Source organism: Pollicipes pollicipes, unplaced genomic scaffold, assembly GCF_011947565.3.
Source record: "Pollicipes pollicipes isolate AB1234 unplaced genomic scaffold, Ppol_2.1 Scaffold_4881;HRSCAF=5763_pilon_pilon_pilon, whole genome shotgun sequence".
Lineage (NCBI taxonomy): Eukaryota > Metazoa > Arthropoda > Thecostraca > Pollicipedomorpha > Pollicipedidae > Pollicipes > Pollicipes pollicipes.
The window spans coordinates 23,716,678-23,724,777 of record NW_023596576.1 but is presented as its reverse complement, the minus strand read 5'-3'; the positions used below and the strand labels follow the sequence as shown (position 1 = coordinate 23,724,777).

The 8,100-nt window shown below is 49.2% G+C and overlaps 1 long non-coding RNA gene across 1 annotated transcript; it reads left to right on the top strand.

Moving 5' to 3' along the window:
* Positions 1-500: 500 nt before the first annotated feature.
* On the top strand, positions 501-6,720 carry LOC119101546 (uncharacterized). The gene is made up of 2 exons (XR_005094577.1): positions 501-562; positions 6,528-6,720. It is a non-coding gene; the product is annotated as an uncharacterized LOC119101546 (long non-coding RNA).
* The last annotated feature ends 1,380 nt before the right edge of the window (positions 6,721-8,100 follow it).

Here is an 8,100-nt window from a genome sequence, read left to right as displayed (position 1 = left end):
GGCGTAGGTGCCACGGAAGTTTCCTCGTCATGGCCTCCGTGCTCCGTTATCAACGATCCAGTTTATGTATAGAAGCCATTGTAGCACCCCTGTGTTATATGAAAGGTCTCTTCTTGCACCCGAACCCGTCTGTTAAAATCTTGTTGAGCTGCTCCATGAATAAAACGCGAACAGTGTGTGCTATTTGTTGTTTACGATGCCAAACGATCCATGCGAACCGAGTTGCAATGGCTGTGTGAAAATCAATTCAACAAATCTGACACGAACAGTCGAGCTGACAGGAAGGGTGGCATGTTGAACGCATACACGCCCAGTGCGCACCCAAAGTGTCGTCCTCGCGTGGGTACTGTTTCGTGTATCGCCTGCACCGCAATTACCGAATTAAACGCAGTTAGGATAATGGCAGTCAATTGTTAGCACGATTACGGCGATCAGTTGGTGGTGAGTGTTCGGTGAGCGCGGACGGCGGGCTGGTGCGCGCCTGTGGCTGCAGTGCACGTTGTTGGCTAGAAAGCCGACAGTGACGGGGATTTCGAGCGTGTAGGTCAGGAGCCACTTGAGGGTTGCGTTCGCTTCGTCGGGGCTTGCAGCTTCAGGTGGCGTGTGGTGTGGTGTAAAACCGGCGATGATGCTGCCGAGGGTTGTCCTCCCAGCTTGGGAGGTGGCTTGTGAATTCGAGCATATTTAGCGATTCATGTTTTTTGTCGTCTCCGTTGTCAAATAGTCGCACTTGTTCGGATATCTCTTGCACAATTATGAAACACTCCTGTTACCATGTGCTGCTGTTTCGTGGATTGCTGACCTACAACTAAAACATCGAGAATTTGTGATACATAGTCCTTGAGAAAACCTACCGAACATGATGGGTTGGGGCTTTGGAAATATGGCAATACGCCTTTCATGGTAAACGACTTTCAGCTTCAGTTCGTACGTCGGAATCACGGCTATGCTCGGTTTGTGGCCCCAACAGGATATACCTTTGCCACCATGCTACGCATATGTATTGCATGTTCTGTTTCTTTACATAATTGTAGCAGAATCAAACATGCCGACTTTCTTAAATTTTCGTTGTCAAAGGATCCGATTCACTTTAACAATTTGCAGAACGCGAGGTAGCATTCATGTTTAGCGCAAAATACACTCCTGAAATTTTTCAGAGTTCCTTGCTTATTCTTTTCTTTTTGATTTCCTGACTGTTTTAAACCTTGCTTTTGTTACCTTATGCACACATTTGTGGCGCGTTTCTCATTAAATTGCTAGTTGCCATGACTGTTTGTTTTCTTTTTGAATGCTTACAAGAGCTCATTCACATAAATGCTAGTTGTTCGAAACGTCATTGATGATCAAGTGCCCCTACGGGACGTTCATTTACGAAATGCGACTAACTTAGTTGTAAACCAAAGCACGCTGTGTCTGAGCCAGGCAAAATATCAAGAACATCATCAGAAGCATGCAAATTTATTCTTCCGCTATGAAAATTCTCAGCACAACGGTTGAAGTAACTGTGGACCTGGACTTGCGGATCCTACTCGTGGCGTTGTCGGCGGTGCTTTTCGTTCCACCTCTTATCACCTACGTCCGAAACATGTTCGTTGCCAACGCCAGCAGATACGAGTGAGTTAAGATGTAGGTGCGAGGTTTTGGTGGAACGCCACTTTTGAAGGCTTCAAGAATGCTGATAACGTGCAGTGCTGGTACCACGCCGAAAATGACTGACATCCAACTGCACGTGTCGAAAACCCGCTCTATAGACGAACGACAAAGACAGATTCACGTATGTTATCCTTCTGCGTAATATTCATACTCCACGCAACATCCGCTGCTGACTGCTGACTCAAAACTATTTTGGCAGGTGACTGGTGGTTTTTGACAGCTGGCTATTTGGCAATCTTATTATCAGGCATACGGGGTAAATGTCGCTTTGAAAACAAACTATGTCTTGAATTTAATGCAAATGACGTAATCTATCTGCCCCGAATGTGTACCTGGTGTTTATTTCGATGCCTGTAGAGTAGAACATTCGTTTGGTTGAGTTAGGTATCCATAGACGTGAAAATTTACTGGAAGATTGCCACGGAATACGAAGAAAACTATTGATGTTAAAAGCAGCGGGAGTGCGTCATTACTTGCGACGATAGGCACTCGTTTTGCAGGGGGTTTTAAAGTTTTTTTTCGAGAAAAAGTGTATCAAAACAAGGGGTGTTTACGTACTTACCTTTGGTATGAAGGGATGAATTAACAAATGAATATACCTGCTGCAGCAAAGCAGTAAAGTGTATCTTGCGTATGTGATTTCAAAAACCTCGCTCTAATGCTCATCGCTGCGTCTCCAACGATGGTAATTGTATTGCACTGTGATGTTTTCTCATGGCCAACTTCGGAAGATTCGTTTCAGCAGTTTTCGAGCGGAGTGCCTTTCGGTTCCCAGGGGCGGTATCGCCGTAAAACCCGCTCCAAGCCATATCCTTGATATCATGCTTAGTCGATCCATGCACTTAATAATCTTGTTTTGACCAGTGTGCGAGATGCGCTTGTCTTCATGATGGCAGATTTACGGGTATGCCTGCATTTGACGCTTTAATACTTCTGCAAAGCATTTGCTTATCTCCACACTGCATAAGTAGGTTAGGCATTTCGACGCCTGTCGGTCTATTCGACGTATTATGTAGAGAGCATGAGCTTCCTCAACAAAAGATGAGTCAAAACAAATACAAATAGCGAGGGCTAGGACTGGCATGCTTACGGGGCACAATTAAAGCATGCAGCATGCAGGTATATAACTGGCATTTAGACTTGCGGTGGATAGACATAGGGTTTAGACGCCAAGGGATGAACAACCAGAAACGTGGTCATAGTCAGCAAGTCGCGTTATGGAAAGAATAGGAGTGTTTATGTGAGATGAAGTTAACATTGGCTGACAGAGGAAAGGATTTCATCTCCCGCAACATTGGCAGACAGAGCAAAGGGATTTCAGTGGCATCGGTGAATGGCTGAGCTTGGCCAGCCAGTTCCTTCTGATCCCAAAGTCACCCCCTGCAACATTCGCTCAGCATGTTGTTTTGAATAGATAACGATTATGGAGGCCAACGAAAACTCCTATTCAATGCACTCTCGGGCTATTTTTCATTGACTTAGTGTCGCCAACTACAAAACCAGCAAACAACCAGCATTAGCTTTAAGTTTGTGTTCTCACCGTGTTTTGAGGCACACCTTGTATTCATTTGTGACTGTGCTAGAGAGCACAAAGGCATGGTTCTCTGCACAGTGACAATCGTATCGTAGCTCTTCTCAGGCATGGTACGTCGTCGAATGCAGCCTGTGTTGCACAGCCACTGACACGCCCCGCCCCATTAATGGAAAAACATGCTGCAGTGCGTCTCTACCTTAGGATCCGGTAGAGCTTGGGGCTCCATTGTCCTTCTGTGCACGTCACGCCGCCAGCAGCGAGAACCGCTGGTTGTGTGTTCCGCTGCTGCTCCTTCACGGGACTCTATGTGCTCGGATGCGGTGCGGCAATTTCACCAGGCACTGCCACTGGCCGCGCTGTGCGAGCAGAGACCTCCGCGCAGATGCTCGCCCCGCGCTATAGCGCCGTACGGCTTTGTGATCTGCTCTCATTATTGTAATGATTGAGAAGCGTGCACGCGCCCAATTCATTCCATATGTTTTGTTTTGCTATCTTTTGCCGTTTCTCTTTTCCGTTTCATGTAATCTGAAAATTTCGTTTCACTATGGGCAAAGGGATGAGGTTTTAGTGTGCGGATGGTGGGAGGGGGGGGGGGGGGGGGGGTTACTATTGTGGCGTACTACGCCGCTATTTGTCAAAATGTATTCAAAATTTGCTATCAATTTTCATTTGAATAAACACAGGCTGGCGACGTTAATTTCTGGTAAGAACCAAGATATACCGTAACTTTTGACGCATTGTGTAGAAATTTAAAATGAATTTGATTGTGCCACCAATCATTTTAACTCGTTCACAGTAAAGCGTCGTCGCATGGGCTACCTATACTTTGTGCATTAATTATGTTCCATATACTACATGACATTAAAGTTGTTTGCATGTTAACATTTTTTATAACAGAAACGCTGTATGGGCCGTATGGCTGGAGAACAATAGAGCTTGAGTACAGAGACAAACAGTCTACGTAACGGCACGATAAAAAGTTGGTAGCCTTTGTTGGAGCCTGTATTTTTCGACGAGAAACGCTGTTGGAATCTGAAACAATTATTTCGTAAAATCAGCCGATACAGACCAGATATTGAAAGGGAGGGACAATATCGAACATTTGTTTGAGCCTGCCTTTTCGAAGTTTTCAGGACGCCGATGAAATGTCATTCTACTTTAAGACAGCGGAAAAAGTGATTCGCTCGCGTCAGTCATAGCGCATTCTGGGCATTACTCACGGATTGGCTGGATGTTCGCATTTCAACAAGCATCCTGTTCTTAAATGAATACGCTATATAGTGTGCGTCCTGTGGCAATACCTTTGTATTTCGTTACTTTGTTTGTTCTGCTTGACTAGAATAAATGTCCCGACGCCCAAGACTGGCAATGGGTTGAGTACCAAGCACAGTTTGCATTCTTCCCGCAATGTCTGTGCTACAGAGGCTGCGTTTATGCATCATACATTGGGTGTGATGTGCATTGGGGGTGAGGGTGCATTTATAAACATGTGTATCTGCAAGCAGATTGGGGAGTTTTGCTTCGCAACTGTTTTCCGCTGGTGCAGGGATCAAATGTACAAAACATAGCGCTGCTGTAGCCAGCATCAGATAGAACATCTCGACTAAAAATGTACGACTCGGTATCCAGTGAACCCTCCCCCCGCATTGGCGCCTGTTGTGTGTTGAAAAAGCGTGCAGGCTCCTCATGCTCCGCCATAGCGTCGTCAGTGTTGTGGCTCAGGCCTGGCAGGGCAATCGTTCGGTTTGAAAGCCTCCGCTGATGCGAGTTACCTCAAGAATTCCCCGCCCATTGTTGTCACAGCCCGGTGATGAGTTATCTCACAAAACGTGAAGCTCAGGTAAATATCTGAAGCTATAAATAACCGCACGGGGCGGAACGGTCGTGGTCCATGGCACAGCGGCCGAATATACATTTATGTGGCGGTTTTTCCATTCCTTGGTTATATAACACGGTGGCGATTGTAAGGATCGTTGATTTTGGAGCGGCAGGACTACATACACCCGTTTGTTTTTATGGGTGCTTGTAACGCGATGCAGCCGCCTGACCTGACCCCTCCCCACACCCCACCCCGGCCCTACCCTGAGTAACGCAGTGACCGTGAAGGCAGTGCACAGTGCCATCTGAACCAGGCCTGTAATGAAGAGTACCGGCCGGGTACAGTTCAGCTGCAGCTGCTCCGCCGCCCAGCTGACCTGGACTGGCGATTCGCCGACGCCTGGCGCCCTACCGAGCGCTGCTCAGGGGAAGGGGTACGGGGCTCGGCTGCGGCCGCTCCGGGTACGCCGCTTTAGGCCAGCTGGCTTTAGGCCAGCTTAGGTCAGCTGATGGATCACGCCCATCCGGGCCGTCCAGCAAACTCACTCGGCGCCGATGTTCCACCGCACTGTTGAGCGGTGCACATGTCACGAGCAGACAGCAGTGACAGTTTTAATGCGAAGACAAATGCATCCGCACACCGGCATGTTTATGTCGATGTGCACCAATTGGTCTGTGTGTTATGTGGAGTTGCGGGAGGCGTAGGTGGTTATCGACTGCAATAGACTGCAAACACTATCGCGACGGCAGCATGGCTGTCCGGTTGATGCACGGTAGTCTTCGTCTGCATCGCACACAATGACAGAGCACTTCTGAACAGCCACTTTGGGCGGTCGGGCAGCCGTTAGTGCTCACACCCCGCGGCAGGCTGGCGCCGAAGACGTACGGTCGGGCCCTCGGGCTGGAGCCGTCCCATTCTGGCGCGGCCCGGGCCCGGCAGGCAGGCCCCAAATGGTGCGGTGGGCCGAGAGGGGAGGGACGCCGGCCCCCTCTGACCCCGGCCGACGCCGGCCAGTCTGGGCCTCGGAGATGATTACAGAGCAGCTGTCATTATGGGCGACCTCAGCCGCCGCCCCGGCGTCCGTCCCCTGGCGCGTCCCTTGCTGAAGCCACCCTCGCCCTCTCGCGCTCTCTCCACCCCCACCCCTCTCGCCCTCTCTCATCCACGCTTCTGGTCTCCCTGCCGCTTTTTCGTGTGCTTCCTCTTTTCCGTTTTGGCTGCTTTTGTTGATCACCTTCGTGCTTTGCATCTGGAGGCCGGTGAGGTGATCCTTGCTGGGTGACGAATGAGTGAGGGGAAATGCCGCTTGATCCTACGCAATGTGAACTTAGCTCCTTGGATTCATCCGTTGTGTCACTTCAAGGTGGACTTTGGGGACTCGAGTCCCCAACATTTGCGTAAAATCGAACGCTACGGTTATGTGGTGCAGGGCAAGGAACGAGTCCATCCGACCCTCTGTCTACAATCCTGGACATTCTCACCTGCTCCCGTCTTCAAGTACGTTGTTTCTTTTTTTCTCAGGTACGAAGACGGTAGCGAGAAAGACTGCGTGCCCGGGTAAGAGCATTCCGAGAATGTCTCTATGCCGAGAAATGTGGTGCCGTCCTGTGCCGTCTGCAAGTCCCGGCCTGTGTGAGTCGCCTGGCGTGCCGCGGTCCCCGTCATGCACGACTGTTCGTGAAGTTTGGCTGATTTAATACATAGCTGAAAACATGCCGTGTGTCTGCGCCACCATGCATCATCATTTCATCGTCCGCCATTATGGCTTGAGTGTTGTGTAACTACATGCACAGAAGTGGTATTTTCAGAGGCATTTTTGCTGGTCGTGATTTGCAGTCTTCAGGTGGTGAGAAACCGCGTGCCAAACGCGAAGCTTCATCCACGAAGCCCCTGGGTGATTCGGGTTGGGTCATTTTTCTGTCAAGTGGAGGGATGGGAATGTATGATATCAAATATGACATCAACCTTACAGCCTAACGCGTTTTTTAAACGTGTTAGGTTGTAAGGCGTTTCTACCTTAATACCTAGCCTTGACATCTCTTCGGCTGCCGTTTCTTTATTTGACGAGTGCATGAACCAGATGCTCACTTGAAGGAACAGCTCAGCATCTGCTGACGTATGTGACGCTCACGTGCTGTCGGAACTCAGTGAACAGTCAACTAACATCTCGAATCTGCAGTAAAAAGTGAACAGCGGTTACCACCAACCAGACAGAAAACAGAAAAGACAGACAGTTCAAGAGAAAATGAATCCCAACACAATGTGGACTTTGCATCCGCCAGTGGTGTTTGTGGCAGAGACTATGCTCACCGCGTATAAAACGACACAACGCTTAGGGTCACTTAGGTAAATTAAGTCAAGTGGCTTCTGGTACTACACCGACGCCGATCAGTGTGCGTTCTGTTCTACGTTCCATCCCGACAAAGAAGACCAACAAAGATGATGGGCGTGGGTCGCTGCTCTACTGCTTCGGTTCAAGAAATCCTGGTCTGGTTTGTTGAAACAGCGCCGATGTGCGCGACTGTGGGAGTCATCCGTGCACCGCCGGAGGCGGCTGAGGACCGCGACGCGTCTGGTGGGACCGCGCCTCACCCGGTCGGGTCAGGGGGTCGACCTGATCGGTTCCCCCGAGTCTCAGGCACGTCGCTGTGCACTCTCATGACTCACTTACGGGTCACGCGTGAGGTGAAACGTGTCGGACAGTGGGTGCAGGGATGTCGGTGCGGGGTAGTCACACACCTTCGCTACCCCGCGGTAGCGAAGGTGTCTGATTCATAAATCTGACAATATCTCGGAATAATGATCGGTCATACTGGCATTTAGTGTTTTAGACTTGCAAGGAAAACGGATGACTGAAGAATGAAGATCACAGTGATTCATGTTCTGACAACATCACATTCATATCCGACAATATCTCGGAATAATGATCGGCCATTCTGGCCTTTGGTGTTTTAGACTTGCAAGGAAAACGGATGACTGAAGAATGGGAATCACAGTGATTCATGTTGTGAAATGATCCAATCCGGCTGACGTGAATTAGGCCCATACGCTGCACATCCATTCTCAATCGCTTGATCAATAAGAAAGCAGTTTG